This window comes from Sapajus apella, unplaced genomic scaffold, assembly GCF_009761245.1.
Source record: "Sapajus apella isolate SASKATOON/1434 unplaced genomic scaffold, GSC_monkey_1.0 scaffold99, whole genome shotgun sequence".
Classification (NCBI taxonomy): Eukaryota; Metazoa; Chordata; class Mammalia; order Primates; family Cebidae; genus Sapajus; species Sapajus apella.
In genome coordinates, this window is record NW_022437039.1 from 405,288 (window position 1) to 419,901 (window position 14,614).

At 45.4% G+C, this 14,614-nt stretch overlaps 1 protein-coding gene and 2 long non-coding RNA genes across 4 annotated transcripts in view; 2 read left to right on the forward strand and 1 right to left on the reverse strand.

Moving 5' to 3' along the window:
- Positions 1-14,614, forward strand: part of ZNF75A (zinc finger protein 75a) — a 68,714-nt gene that overhangs the window by 46,119 nt on the left and 7,981 nt on the right. The gene's annotated exons all lie outside the window — the stretch shown is intronic.
- On the reverse strand, positions 1,262-13,922 carry LOC116536258. The gene is made up of 3 exons (XR_004262549.1): positions 13,563-13,922; positions 12,498-13,275; positions 1,262-2,528 (listed from the first exon to the last, which is right to left on the reverse strand). It is a non-coding gene; the product is annotated as an uncharacterized LOC116536258 (long non-coding RNA).
- LOC116536259 lies at positions 6,507-11,533 on the forward strand. Of its 2 annotated transcripts, XR_004262551.1 has the most exons (3): positions 6,507-7,925; positions 9,827-9,970; positions 10,958-11,533. It is a non-coding gene; the product is annotated as an uncharacterized LOC116536259 (long non-coding RNA). The 2 variants fall into 2 exon arrangements; XR_004262550.1 differs by lacking the exon at positions 6,507-7,925 and having other exon boundaries at positions 8,615-9,970.

A 14,614-nucleotide genomic window follows, 5' to 3' on the forward strand; every position in this document is an offset into this window, starting at 1 on the left:
TGTGTGTGTTGGGGGAGGCGCATGGAAAAACATTTTAAATAGAATATATATTGTGGTACATCCCTAAATGCAGCATATATATATATATATATATATATATATATATATATATATAGGAAAAAAATGAAGATGTAGTAAATGGAGAAAGAGTATATATCAAGAACCAGAAAGATATACATGCTGGTAATGTTACCAGTGGAGAGTGTACAGGTTCTTGGCGTTTTGAACAAAGAATTGGACAAAACGCACAAACAAATCAAGGAAAAAAGCAACAAAAGCAGAGATTTATTGAAAACGAAAGTACACTCCACAAGGTGGCAGCCAGTAGAGCACAGGGGCTCAAGGGCCATGTGCCAGAATTTTTCTGGTGTTTAAACACTCTCCAGAGGTTTCCTATAGGTCACTTGGTGTATACCCTATGTAAATGAAGTAGTGGCCCACACTCAGAGGCGAAGTGAAGTCACAAAGGTTACACCCTATGCAAGCATCTGATTGGTTGTGGAAAGCAACCAATCAGAGGCCAAAGTGAAGTTACAAAGTTACACTGCTATGCAAACTTCTGATCCGGTGTAGAAAGCAACTAATCAAAGATACTTAAAATTTTTCATCTGCCACGCAGAAAAGGTTGGGCGGTTTGTAAAAGGAGTAGCCTCCAGTCCTTTTGGTGGGTTTTTTCCTTACTTAGGTGGGGAAAGTTGGGGTTTTCCTTTTGATTTAGTTCTAGGAAGTCAGCGTGAATGGCCTTAGGTTCCCTGCCTCCAGACTCCTCTGCCTCAGTAACAGTTATTTTATCTAGGGAGGGAGAGTAGTTTCAGAGGCAAGGTATGAAGATAATTTTTTTTAATTTTTCTTTTTTCTTTTTTTTTTTTTTTTTTGAGACGGAGTTTCACTCTTGTTACCCAGGCTGGAGTGCAATGGCGCGATCTCGGCCCACCGCAACTTCTGCCTCCTGGGTTCAGGCAATTCTCCTGCCTCAGCCTCCTGAGTAGCTGGGATTACAGGCACGCACCACCATGCCCAGCTAATTTTTTGTATTTTTAGTAGAGACGGGGTTTCACCATGTTGACCAGGATGGTCTTGATCTCTCAACCTCGTGATCCACCCGCCTCGGCCTCCCAAAGTGCTGGGATTACAGGCTTGAGCCACCGCGCCCGGCCAATTTTTTTAAATTTTTCATTGGGATTTATTATTTATTTATTTTGAGACGATCTCATTCTGCCGCCCAGGCTGGAGTGCAGTGGCAATTACCTTTCACTGCAGCATCAAATTCCTGGACTCAAGTGATTCCCCCCGCCTCGGCCTTCCAAAGTGCTGGGATTACAAGCGTGGAGACTTCAGTTTTAAGTGAGAACGTTTTTGCAGTACTTACTTAGTATTAAGAAATAAAAACAATATAGAGTGGGGAAAAAAATCCACTGGTTTTGAAACGATTTTTAGTCCCACTTCTGTCTTTAGAAAGTCACTTAAACTGTGTTTTGGATTCCTCATCTGGAAGATAAAAATGGTAATAGAATTGACTTAGTAGGGTTGCTGTATGAGTTAGTGTATAAATGTTTACAATTACGCATGGCCCACAATAAACGCCACGTTTTCTATCAGGGAAGTCCTCACCTAACGCGTAAAACAGGAAGGCGTGCCCATCTAGATCCGGGCCCCGGGTTCTCAGGCATTGTGATTGGTCCCAGCATATGACGCAAGGCGGGATTCATGGACGAAAGTGCTGTCAATTAGCGAAGGGCGGAAACCAGGTGGAGAGGATGGTCCTTTAGTGCCGCACTTGAGCGACTCGCATCTCTCGGTTCAGGCTTGGCTATTGCGCATGCGTATGGCCCCCTTGTCGTCCCGGCGTGCGCCGCGATAGCTTCCGGCATGACGTAGTAGAAAAGATGGCGTGGCTGGCTAGTCGCTCTAGTGAGGACTTTTTCTGGTGAGGCGGGGCTGAAGGGTTGCGTCTCCCCTGTCTGTCCTGCGGCTCTGATTGCACCCTGGGTTCTTTGACGCAACAACTCGCAGTGATTGCGTGATACAGAGTCAACTGAGTCCTCAGGGATGCCTGGGATCGAGACAGCCCGGAGTGCCAGCTTTGTTGCCCTTCGGAGCTTCCCGTCCGTTCAGGTTCCCCAGTGAGGCTTCCTTTGAAGGGCTTGGTGCCTCTTGCCGTTTATGCTAAGGAAACACTCGTTTCCTAAAGCCCCATTGCGCCCTTGTACTGAGCGGTGTACCCTCAGCGAGCCCCCAAACTGGTGAAGTGGATAAACCCACCGGAAACAAATTCTAATGTTAGCGGGTTAAAATGGAGCAGCACGCTGAGAGACGTTACAGACAGGACCATAGAGTTCAGAGGATCAGGACGCTTCAAGAAGATGGGGGTATTAGTGTCATCAGTCATTATCCAAGACATTAGTCTTGTCTTTGATGGTGCACTCCTTGAGAACGTGAACTTTTTCTTCTGCATTTCCGATACTTAGGCTCAGGTGCCTTTACCTGGTTGGTAGAGATGGAGACCAGCTGTCCCTCGCGTTCATTATCTATGGAAAGGATGAATTAGGTCTTGGGGACTTAAGGAGGGAAGATTTTGGTAAACAAAGGCACTAATATGTTCCTGGGCTAGGGGTTCTCAATCAGCGCCCGACCCAGAGCACAAATGACAATTTTGTTGTCACAACTGAGGGGTACCACTGACATCTAGTGGGTGGAGGCCAGGGATGCAGCTAAACATTCTGCAAGGTACACAAGGTTCCCGCCCCACTCCCCAACCCCAAGAACTCAAAAAACGATATGGCTTAAAATGTCAGTGTGCTGAGGTTGTGAAACCCTGCCCTAGAATTACAGCAGAAATGGAGAGGGAGCAGATGTTGGAGACATCTCAGCCAAAGACCGGTTTTGTTTCGTTTTGTGTTCTTTATAATGCTTAAGTGATGCTCAGTTGGTTAGGTCTGATGAGCCCAGTCTTCCTCTTATTTTTTCACCCATTCATTCATACCTGGCAAATAAATACATTTAGCACCAAACACTATTCAAAGTGCTAGGATTCAGCGTTGAGCTGAAAAACCTTACGTTCTGGCAGGGGGTGACAGACATTAAACTTATATGTCAAGTAGTAATATATGCTATGAAGTTCCTGCAAGATGGAGTTTCTCTTACTACCACCACATACCTTTTATTCACATCCTTCTGAGTGCCAAGCACTGGGCTAGATACTTTACTCTTATCATGTATACTCTTTTCCTGTATGTTGCAAGGTGGGTATTATTTATTTTTATTTTTATTTTTTTTTTGAGACGGAGTTTCGCTCTTGTTACCCAGGCTGGAGTGCAATGGCGCGATCTCGGCTCACCGCAACCTCCGCCTCCTGGGTTCAGGCAATTCTCCTGCCTCAGCCTCCTGAGCAGCTGGGATTACAGGCACGCACCACCATGCCCAGCTAATTTTTTTTGTAGCTTTAGTAGAGACGGGGTTTCACCGTGTTGACCAGGATGGTCTCGATGTCTTGGCCTCGTGATCCACCCGCCTCGGCCTCCCAAAGTGCTGGGATTATAGGCATGAGCCACCGCGCCCGGCTATTTATTTTTTTATTTTTTGAGAGAGAGTCTTGCTCTGTCGCCCAGGCCAAACTGCAGTGGTGCGATTTTGGCTCACTGCAACCTCCACCTCTGGGGTTCAAGCGATTCTCCTGCCTCATTCTCCAGAGTAGCTGGGATTACAGGTACCTGCCACCACGCCCAGCTAATCTTTTTTTTTTGTATTTTTAGTAGAGATGGGAGTTTCAACAGTTAGCCAGGTTGGTCTTGAACTCCTGACCTCAAGTGATCCACCCTCCTTGGCCTTCCAGAGTACTGGGATTACAGGCATGAGCCACCACACCCAGCCCTGCAAGGTGGGTGTTACTATCCTCAGATGATAAAAAGAGGATCACAGGCCGGCGGCAGTGGCTCAAGCTTGTAATCCCAGCACTTTGGGAGGCCGAGGCGGGTGGATCACAAGGTCAAGAGATCGAGACCATCCTGGTCAACATGGTGAAACCCCGTCTCTACTAAAAATACAAAAAATTAGCTGGGCATGGTGGCGCGTGTCTGTAATCCCAGCTACTCAGGAGGCTGAGGCAGGAGAATTGCCTGAACCCAGGAGGCGGAGGTTGCGGTGAGCCGAGATCGCCCCATTGCACTCCAGCCTGGGTAACAAGAGCGAAACTCCGTCTCAAAAAAAAAAAAAAAGAGAGGATCACAGGAGTTGAATAATTTGCCACAAATCACTTAGTATGGAGTTGAGCTTGGACTCAAACTAGATTCACCTGAAGGAAAAAATCTGTATTATTTCCACTAGTTAACATTGTGTCTCATATGTTGAATTGAATGGGATGAGAAATAAATACCTTCTTTCCTAGAGTTAAGAAAGTGAAGTAGAAATGAACCCACACTGACCCCTTTCTGTTTCCAGAGTAGAGTTTTTATCAGACCTAGTAGGAGTTGTAGGAACTGAATTTTGAGCCACAGATCAGCCTCAGATGTAGTTGAATTCCTCACTACTCCTCTCAGGTGGCTTATGGCAAAATCTAGCGTCTCAGAGAAGTTGGAAACTTTAAGATGACTCACCAGCCCTTAAGATCCTAATTATCAATGAGTGTCTGGGCCTCACAAGGCCTTCAGTCCGCTCTGGAAGCTCGGCTCTGGAAGCTGCACTGAAGGAGAAGATCCTGAAACTGAAACAATTCCTGACTATTCTTCACAGGAAGAGTCAAGCCTGAGTGAGGGAGCATGATCCAGAAAGGAGTGAGAAGGAAATTACTTTGGGGCCGGATTTGGAGTTAGAACCCGGGAGACCAAGGCAATGGGTGAGAAGGGGAGTATGTAAATAGAAACGGAGATCAGGATGTAGAGGGCCTGGGTGAGTGGACAGACAGCATAGCAAGGTGGAGAAACTTGATTTTGCTGCTGCTGCTTAAGGACTTATTTATTTCCCTGATTGGTGTCCATTCTAGCTTCCCTAAGAGATCAGAATTTCTTCTTTGCAGGAAGGAGGGTGGATGGAGAGCAAAGTTGAATGCCATTGCCAGTCACCAAACATTCAGTAGACCCTTGCTTCCCCAGTATTAAGGATGGCAGATTTTTCTCCTGTAAAATGCATCCTTTCTCCTCTGCAGTTTGTGTTCACCTGGTCCTGCTCTGAATGAGAATCTCCTGACTGGGCCTAGTGCCCCACACCTGTGCCAGCACTTTGGGAGGCCGAAGCAGGCAAATCACCTGAAGTCAGGAGTTCGACACCAGCCTGACCAACATGGAGGAACCCCCATCTCTACTTAAAACACAAAATTAGCTCAGCGTCACTGCAGGCTCTTGTAATCCCAGCTACTCAGGAGGCTGAGGCAGAAGAATCACTTGAATCCAGGAGGTGGAGGTTGCAGTTAGCTGATACTGCGCCATTGCACTCCAGCCTGGGCAACAAGAACAAAACTGAGTCTCAAAAAAAAAAAAAAAAAAAAGATCGAGAGAGAGAACCTCTTGGTTCTTGAAAGGCCTGCTCTGTGATGGAGGAATTGCAATGCCCAGCAAGGTATGGGAGTTTTAGTTAAGTCCTCAGTGTCTGAGTCTCACCTCTCCCCAAACCAGATTAATACAATTGGCTTTCTGCTCAAGACAGGGCCAAAGTGGGACCAGCTGGGGACTGGGAACTATGCTGCACAGTGTGGCAGAGCTGTGGATGTGGAGTGGGGGTGGCCACGGACCATCCTGCACTGCTCTGAGCCAACAGGACCCTAATATTGTCTGTGTTCCTGGCAGCTGTGATGGTAGGACCTTGACTACTTTTTTTTTACCCCTCTCTTTCCAACTCTTAGTTTTAGGGGTAAATGTGCAGGTTTGTTACATAGGTAAATTGCATGTAAAACGGGTTTGGTATACAGATTATTTAGTCACACAGGTAATAACAATAACCATGGTACCCAATAGGTAGTTTTCAGTCTTTACCCTCCTCCAACTCTCTACCCTCTAGTAAGCCCCAGTGTCTGTTGTTCCCCTCTTTGTATCCATGTGTGTTTGTAAGCTCTGGATTATAAGTGAGAACACATGGTATTTGGGTTTCTGTTCCTGTGTTAATTTGCTTAAAACAATGGCCTCCAACTCCATCCATGTTGCTGCAAAGGACATAATTTAATTCTTTTTTATGGCTGTGTACTATCCTGTGGTGTATATGTACCACATTTTCTTTACTTCACCATTGATGGGCATCTAGATTGATTCCATGTCTTTGCTATGGTGAATAGCACTGCGATGAACATATGTGTGCATGTGTCTTTTTGGTAGAATGATTATTCCTTTGGCTATATGCCCAGTAATGGGATTGCTGGGTTGAATGGTAGCTCTAACTTCTTTGAGAAACCTCCAAACTGATTTCCACAATGGCTGAACTACTTTACATTCCCACCAGCAGTGTATAAGCATTCCCTTTTCTCTGCAACCCTGCCAGCATCTGTTATTTTTTGACATTCAGTAATAGCCATTCTGACTGGTGTGAGATGGTATCTTATTGGGGTTTTGATTTGCATTTCTTTAATGATTAGTGATGAGCATTTTTTCATGTGTTCTTGGCCATGTGTATGCCTGATTGCTCTTCTAATTCTGTTCTGCTCAGCTGTTCAAACACTTGAACACTGCCCCACTCCACGTTCAAGTGTTTAGCTCTGGCTTTCAGGAATCTCTGTTCCCACACCTCTGCTCCCTGAGCCCATACAGGGATTTCTGAAGGGGTGAGGTAAGGTGTCAGTGATAGGGTTTTTTTCTCTGGGATTATGTGGGGAGTTGCCAAGCTCCTATTAGAACCAGTGAAGCCCCCTTCCTCAGGGGTTTTCCCAAAAGAAGAGGCAGAGCTCATACTCAGAACCATTTGGACCATAAGGCCTTATAGAGGAACCCAGTGACTGCACGAAATGGAGAGACACAGAGCCTCAGGCTGGAAAGGGTAGAATACAGGGATGAGAGCTCATCAGTGTCTGTGACATCATAGACATGACCTTACAGTTCTGTCATGACCAGAATTGGAAGAAAGAAACAGGTGAAATGATGGTACAGCTGCCAGACTGAGACATCTCAGTTCCTTATTAAGCTTTGTCATTTCCTCCAATTCTCCCTTCAGAATGGCCCATTCCATGGTAGCTCTTAGAAGGGTTATATCTTGGTGTTTTGCGCAGAACTCTTTGGGTTTCTCCATTAACTTAGCTACTGTGCCCAGAGGCTCCAAAAGAAGAACACCAGCAGGGCCTTGAGCTGCATGACTTCCTCTGGGGTGATCTCGCCCTCAGGGCTGGGTGAGACCACCACAGCCACACTGTGAAAGTTTCAGAGTTTTCATTACTTACAGATCCTCAAGGTAGGCAGGGTGACCAAAGAGAGGCAGACAGCAGTCTTCAGTCCCAGGTCTTATGTAGTGAGAGCAACAGCACACTTGTGGGAGAGGACTTCCTCTGTTTAAGGGTTGTTTGGGGATAGGATGTCCTAATTTCATGGGGTTACTTTCCATTGAGTCCTTCAACCACTTCCAGCAGCAAAGGAAGTTGAGCAGTTTGGCATGAGGCTGGAGTTAAAACAGGGCTCTTGGAGGGACTTCTTGTCTATCTTGGTCAGCCCTGGCCAGGCAACAATCAACTGTGGTTTCTTCATTACTCCTCAGATACTTGGGACATTCATGGTGACCTATTGGGACCTAAGGAAGAGAACCTGATTTTAATTTAGACTAATAAGCAAGTTTTCTGAACAGGTTTATAGGGGCTAGTTCAGCCTGGACAGCGTGAGCCTGAATCAAAAGGTACTACTAATACCAGCGGGCTAGAAGATCCCATGTGGACGTGTCAGGTGGCTTGGCCATTGAGAAGGAATGACAGTAGAGCTGAAACGGTCCAGAGCCCAGGTATCCAACAAAGGCTAAGAATCAAGGTGAGTGGGCAAAGGGAAGGTGTGGACAAATGAGTGAAGCCCCACTGTGTGCTTGGCCAGCCCCAGAGAGCTCTCTGCTGGTGCTTGGGGATATGAATTCTACTTCTGATATGTCCTTTTATGTCCCCACCTCCTGTCCCTTGGTCTAAAGTCTTGACTTGTTAAAATCCAACTGGGGATTTCAACAGACACTACCTCAATGGTAAGTGGGGGAACTGGGTAACAAGTGAGATCTCTGATCTGATGGGTCACTTTTCTTTCCTTTTTTTTTTTTTTTTTTTCTTTTGAGACAGAGTCTCACTCTGTCCCCAGGCTGGAGTGCAGTGGTGCAATCTCAGCTCACTGCAAACTCTGCCTCCTGGGTTCAAGGGATTCTCCTCCCTCAGCCTCCTGAGTCGCTGGAATCACAGGCATGCACCACCATGCCTGCCTAATTTTTGTATTTTTAGTAGAGATGGGGTTTTACCATGTTGGCCAGGCTGTCTCGAACTCCTGACCTCAGGTGATCTGCCTGCCTTAGCCTCCCAAATTGCTGGGATTACAGGCTTGAACCACCATGCCCATACGTTTCTTTCTTTTTAAATGGGTCACTCTTTGCCTTTTCTACTTTTAGACTGTAAGAATTTCTTTTTATTTTATTTTATTTTTAGAAATGGGGTTTCACTATGTTGGCCAGGCTGATCTTGAACTCATGACCTCAGGTGATCCTCCCACCTCAGCCTCCCAAAGTTCTGGGATTGCAGGCATGAGCCACCACACTCGGCCCTAGACTGTAAGGATTTCTAAGTGAAAGTGAAATGAAAGTAATGAAAGGTTTTGGAATTGATTTGACTTATGTTCAAAATCCAGCTTCTCTCCCTTGTAGCAGTGACCAGGTCTTCCATATATCTCTGTGCCTGGCACATTATAAACATACCTGGGCAAAATAAATATCAGTTTCATCGTACTATATTTAATGAACAAATGAATTCACTGACCAACTAAAGAATATGGTGTTGGGAGAATTGCAGATGTAGCCATCAGTAATGCTTGTTTAAAGTTGTTTGGCGCTTATTTATCCTTCCTGGTAAAACTTAAGATGTATCCAGTAATAGCTGGCATACGTGAAGCATGTTTTGTGTGGTAGGTTATATGTAAATGGTTTGCACACATGAAAGCAGTTAATCCTTTAAAGCCCTCTGAGAGGTAGATATTGTTATCACTGACTGTAAAATGAAGAGGCTGGGCTCAGAAAGGTTAAGTCAGTCATCCAAGGACACACAGCAACAGATGATCACAAAATTAGAAATTAAACCTGGTTTGTCTCACTCCAAAGCCCTCACTATGGCACCATCCTAACACTTATTGGTCGCATCTGCAGAGCTGGAGGTTGATTGTCTGATACTGACCTTAGGCCCCAGTGTCCTCTCTCTCTAAGAAAGGGGTTGATGGCTCTCAAACAGGCATAACCACACAGAAGCACTTGGAAAACTGCCTTAGATTGACAAATCAGAACGTCTGGTGGTAGCATCTAGGAATCCTCGTTTAAAAAGAGAAATTACAGATGAGTGGAAAATGTCCAGCTCTTTTTACGTAGTCACTAACCTAGTAGAGCAGGTATGAAATGGGGCTACCAGGAAACCAAGACATTACTTATGAATCTCCATAAATCCTAAATCTATGAAAAACTCCAAACTTGCCCCTGGAATGCCCAACTGTAAGGGTAGTGGTTGAGCAGTTGCAGGAGCGCAGCTTCCTCCAGCCTCTAGCACAGGTCAACACGAAGTTCACAGCTTTCAGGCTGGCTACCATGGGCAATGGTAGGGCTACTCGCCAGAATCTCATGTTCTCTCTAAGTGAAGAACACTCAGGACTCTTGGTCTTTACCCAGAAACGAAGTTACAGTTGAGTCTTATTTCCAGGACTGCGAGGAGCTGAGGATTCCGCCTGTGATGAAGTAAGCTATGAAATGGGCACGCATGTGCCAGGATCCCAGAAGCTCTGGGCTGTTCCTAACTGAACTCACAAGAGGCAGCAGAGAGGTAGCAAGAGGAAAGGAGAGTGAGGTAAGGAATCTGGAGGCACCCAGCTCTTGTTTGGCTCCGACCACTCAACAGCTACCATCAGCTGAGGAGCCATGGTAGAATTGTGGACCATTGACAGCCCGTAGGCTCTACCCAACTTCTCTGGGTTGTAGTGAGACTATTGATCCAGTATACAGGGAGTGGTTAGGAATCTTTGGAGAAAAGGAATAGTGTCAATTGAAAACTTATATCAACTAGTTAAAATGTTTCAGTGAGGGAAGGAGGTATGGAAACTGTGGAAAGCCCAGTGTGTAATTTACCAGGGAATAACCTGCTTTTTTAATGGACGTCTGAAGGGCTGCACCAAACCTGGAGGGTAATATTAGACATAAGAGGGCCGGGCGTGGTGGCTCAAGCCTGTAATCCCAGCACTTTGGGAGGCTGAGGCGGGTGGATCACGAGGTCAAGAGATCGAGACCATCCTGGTCAACATGGTGAAACCCTGTCTCTACTAAAAATACAAAAAATTAGCTGGGCATGGTGGTGCGTGCCTGTAATCCCAGCTACTCAGGAGGCTGAGGCAGGAGAATTGCCTGAACCCAGGAGGCGGAGGTTGTGGTGAGCCGAGATCGCGCCATTGCACTCCAGCCTGGGTAACATGAGTGAAACTCCGTCTCAAAAAAAAAAAAAAAAAAGACATAAGAGGAAATCTGTAGACTTGGGGGTGTTGCCTTTTGTGCAGCCTACTTTAAATATATTCTCAAGTGGTTAGTATGGTATTGGGCTTGTTAAGCAATAGAAGGTCAAATGGTGAGGGCCTGTGATCAATGGACTGAGAGAAATAGCCTGAGCTGTCATGCTGAGTGTACCCTCCCAGTGGCAGGTATGCACTAGGGTGTTGAAGAAACAAAAGACCTTCCTTGCCATCCTTAAAAAACAGCAGTTTCATGAAAATGCCTAACCTGTTACTGATAATGCAAGGTGCTCAAAACAATAGCTGTGCAGGGTGAAGAGCTGGGTTATTTGCAGATCCAGAGCTGTGTCACGGCAAGGTCAAGTGTCTCCAGACAAACGTCACAAGGAGAGCCGCAGCCATGTGCCAAAGCCCTGTGCCCTCCATGAGGAAATGGACCAGATGACATTGAGGAGCCAACCTGCCTGGATTCCTAGTTCCCAAGACCCAGCCCAAAAGCTAAGTAGTAGTAACCATTCTCTCCTAGAACAGTTGCATAAAGGACTTGGGAAGAGGAGAGCCCTCTGCACCTTGGGAAATCCAGATTATAATTCTGTCTTTACTGTGGATTGAGCCCTAAGACTGCTGTGTGCCCATCCTTCCTCCCTCTAAAATGTGTTTCTGTTTCTGTAAGGGGGATGATAATCTGCTCTCTCTCTCAAACATAAAGTCACTGAGAGGGCTTGCTTTCCATCTGGGGTTGTATCTCTTCCTTCTTTCTGTGAATTACTTTTCCCTCCCTGACCTTCATTTATTTGAGCTTCACCCATTGTCCCAGATAATGATAGGAAAGCCCTAGAGTAGACATAGACGGGAACTCTCTCCCTCACTTCCATAACCTATCACCATCACATTATGTTGACTATGCCCCCAAAATGTACAAAACCCATCCACATTTTTCTGTATCCACTGTCATCACTAGACTAGACAACTGAGTTTCTAGACATCAGAGCTAAGAAAGTCTTAACTGGTCTCCTTGCTTGCACTTTTAGCTTTTCTGACCTGTTCTCCACACTGCAGCCAGAATAAGAGAATTGTGTCATTCCCTAATTATTCAGTGGCTTCCCATTATACTTGACATAAAATCCAAACTCTTAGCATCACATGTGATAATAAAGTCCAGTCAGGAAACCAGAAGCTATTCTTGGTATTTCCAAAAGGGGACTTAATAAAAAGAATTTGTAAAGAAGGTGTAGTAGAACTGGAAAAAAAAAAAAAGGGAAAACTACAGTGACAGGGATAGTAACTGTAGGAAACATGTGGAGTCAGGGGAGTATAGAGAAAGGGTTGGGTTTACCAGGGCTTGGAAGCTTGGAAGAGAGGCCCTGCAGAACTGGGACTTGGATTTGGCAAGGGTGCTGGGGGATGGGAGCTGGGCAGTGTTGCCTGATTGGTGCTGATACCTCTGAGGGGTCCAATTAGGCTGCTTCTGGAAGAAGCTTTGTTCACTGCTTTTTTTTTTTTTTTTTTTTCCCAAGACGGTTGAATCTTGCACGCTGGAGTACAATAGTGATCTTGGCTTACTGTAACCTCTGCCTTCTGGACTCAAGCCATCCTCCCACCTCAGCCTCTCAAATAGCTACAGGCATACACCACCATGCCAGGCTAATTTTTAATATTTTTTTGTAGAGATGGGGCTTTGCCATGTTGCCCAGGCTGGTCTCAAACTTCTGAGCTCAAATGATCCACCTGCCTCAGCCTCCCAAAGTGCTGGGATGACAGGTATGAGCCACTGCCCCCGGCGCTCTTCACTGCTTTATATTTGACTCCAATACCTGGTATATTATAGGCAATCAAATATTTCCGGAATAAATGAATGTGTTCTCCAACGCTTACCTGTCTACTTCAGGTCATCTGGAGTGGCTGACAGGCAAGGATTGGAGACTCTAGAGGTACTTGTTTTCCTTTTTCTGCCCAGCAGATGAGAGGACAAAGCAGCTTGGAGGGTGGAGGCAACCTAAACATTCAAGGAGTTGAACACTTGCATCCCCATTTCCCTGGCCACAGTAGGCCCAGGAGTGGCAGGAGCTTATTAGTGAGGTAACACAAAGTGTCTCTATTTCCTTATCTCTTCCGTTCACTTTCACTGGCCGTCCTCATTTATCCAACCACATTCCCTGAGCTTATGTCCAAAGTCCATTAGTAACGAGTCCACTCCTGGGCTATCTCCCCTTCCCCACCATGAATCACCAATGAAGTCATGGTGTCCCAAATAGGTCACATTCCAGCCCACCTCTTTGTCGTGGTCCTTTAAAGATGTTTTCTTCTGAGTTGAGCAGAGGCTATGAAGTATGTGACTCTAGGAGCTGTCCTGCAGAGCTTCTCCTTAGGGCCATGCTCAAGGACAGTGTATGCAGGGAAAAGCAGTGGCCTAGGCAGAGCTCAGTGAAGAAACACAAGTATATTCTCCTCTTCTGCCTTTGCTTTTCCTTCACCTCAAATTCTCATTTTTTCTGGCTTTGAAAGTAGTACATTCTCCTTTGCTTATATTTAACTTTTCCCACTTAGAAAAAAGTGAAACTTGCTGCCAGCACTCATTTAATTTCATATAAACATGCTCTTTGAGACTGAAGCAAATGTGACTGATTTTCATTGTGAAAATAAAATATAAAAACTGTAATCCCAGCACTTTGGGAGGCCGAGGCGGGTGGATCACGAGGTCAAGAGATCGAGACCATCTTGGTCAACATAGTGAAACCCCGTCTCTACTAAAAATACAAAAAATTAGCTGGGCATGGTGGTGCGTATCTGTAATCCCAGCTACTCAGGAGGCTGAGGCAGGAGAATTGCCTGAACCCAGGAGGCGGAGGTTGCGGTGAGCCGAGATCGCGCCATTGCACTCCAGCCTGGGTAACAAGAGCGAAACTCCGTCTCAAAAAAAAAAAAAAATAAAATAAAAACTGTTCTTGGAGTTATTTCTAAGCAGAACAAACAACAGAATCATCTGAATCAGCAGAATTGTCTAGTTCAGAAAAATCAGATTCATCAAATAGATCTTTGGCCAACAACTGTTAGAGAATGATGTTAACATCACATGTGAGATTGCTACGTTTTCTAGGATTTGACGTTTTCAGCGATCGAGAATTACTGTATTTTGTAAAAGGAACTACCACTACGAAATGCTATAAATAGAATGATGTCTTTTGTTTCCAAAGTTGATATGCTAGAGCCATGTGAAAGTAATAATAAAAGCCAGATGGCTGGGAGCAGTGGCTCACACCTGTAATCCCAGCCCTTTGGGAGGCTGAAGCAGGCGGGTCACTGGAGGCCAGTTCAAGACCATCTTGGTCAACATGGTGAAACCCAGTTAGGCTTGGTGATGCAGGCCTGTAGTCCCAGCTAGCTGGGAGGCTGAGGCACAACAATTGCTTGGGCCTGGGATCACACCATTGCACTCAGGTCTGGGCAAGGGTGAGAGACCCTGTCTCAAAAAAAATTAAAAGTTATTTTGTGGCAAAGTTATCTCAGGGTAAACACTGCTACAATTATAAGTGCTGCTGGCAAGTATTCTTGGGGCAAATGGTCAACTCTTCAAAAAGGCTCAAGAAGAGACCATGATGCCTGTTTTTCACCATACCTTAGACAATATCCTATTACCTTGTGTGCACCAGCCAAAAACCATAGACAATGTACCTATCTTCTAAATACTTTTATATCTTCAATGTACTTTTTATCCACGGCAATTTCATAAAAGTTTAAGTATCTGTGACTCATCATGGATGTTTTAAGTTTGGTTCCTAGCGCTTCTCATACCCATCCTTCCTTTCACGTACCATTCTCGTCTACTAACTCTTCAGAAGTCAGCCTCCAGATGTACCTGTTTTTCCCTTGCATCTATGATCTTCCTTCTCATGATGGCACAAACTTTTCCCAACCTGATTCATTTCCTGTTTTCCCCATTTCCTACCCCTTATTCCTTCTCTGCATGTCCTACTGCCCTGAAGCAGACTCTA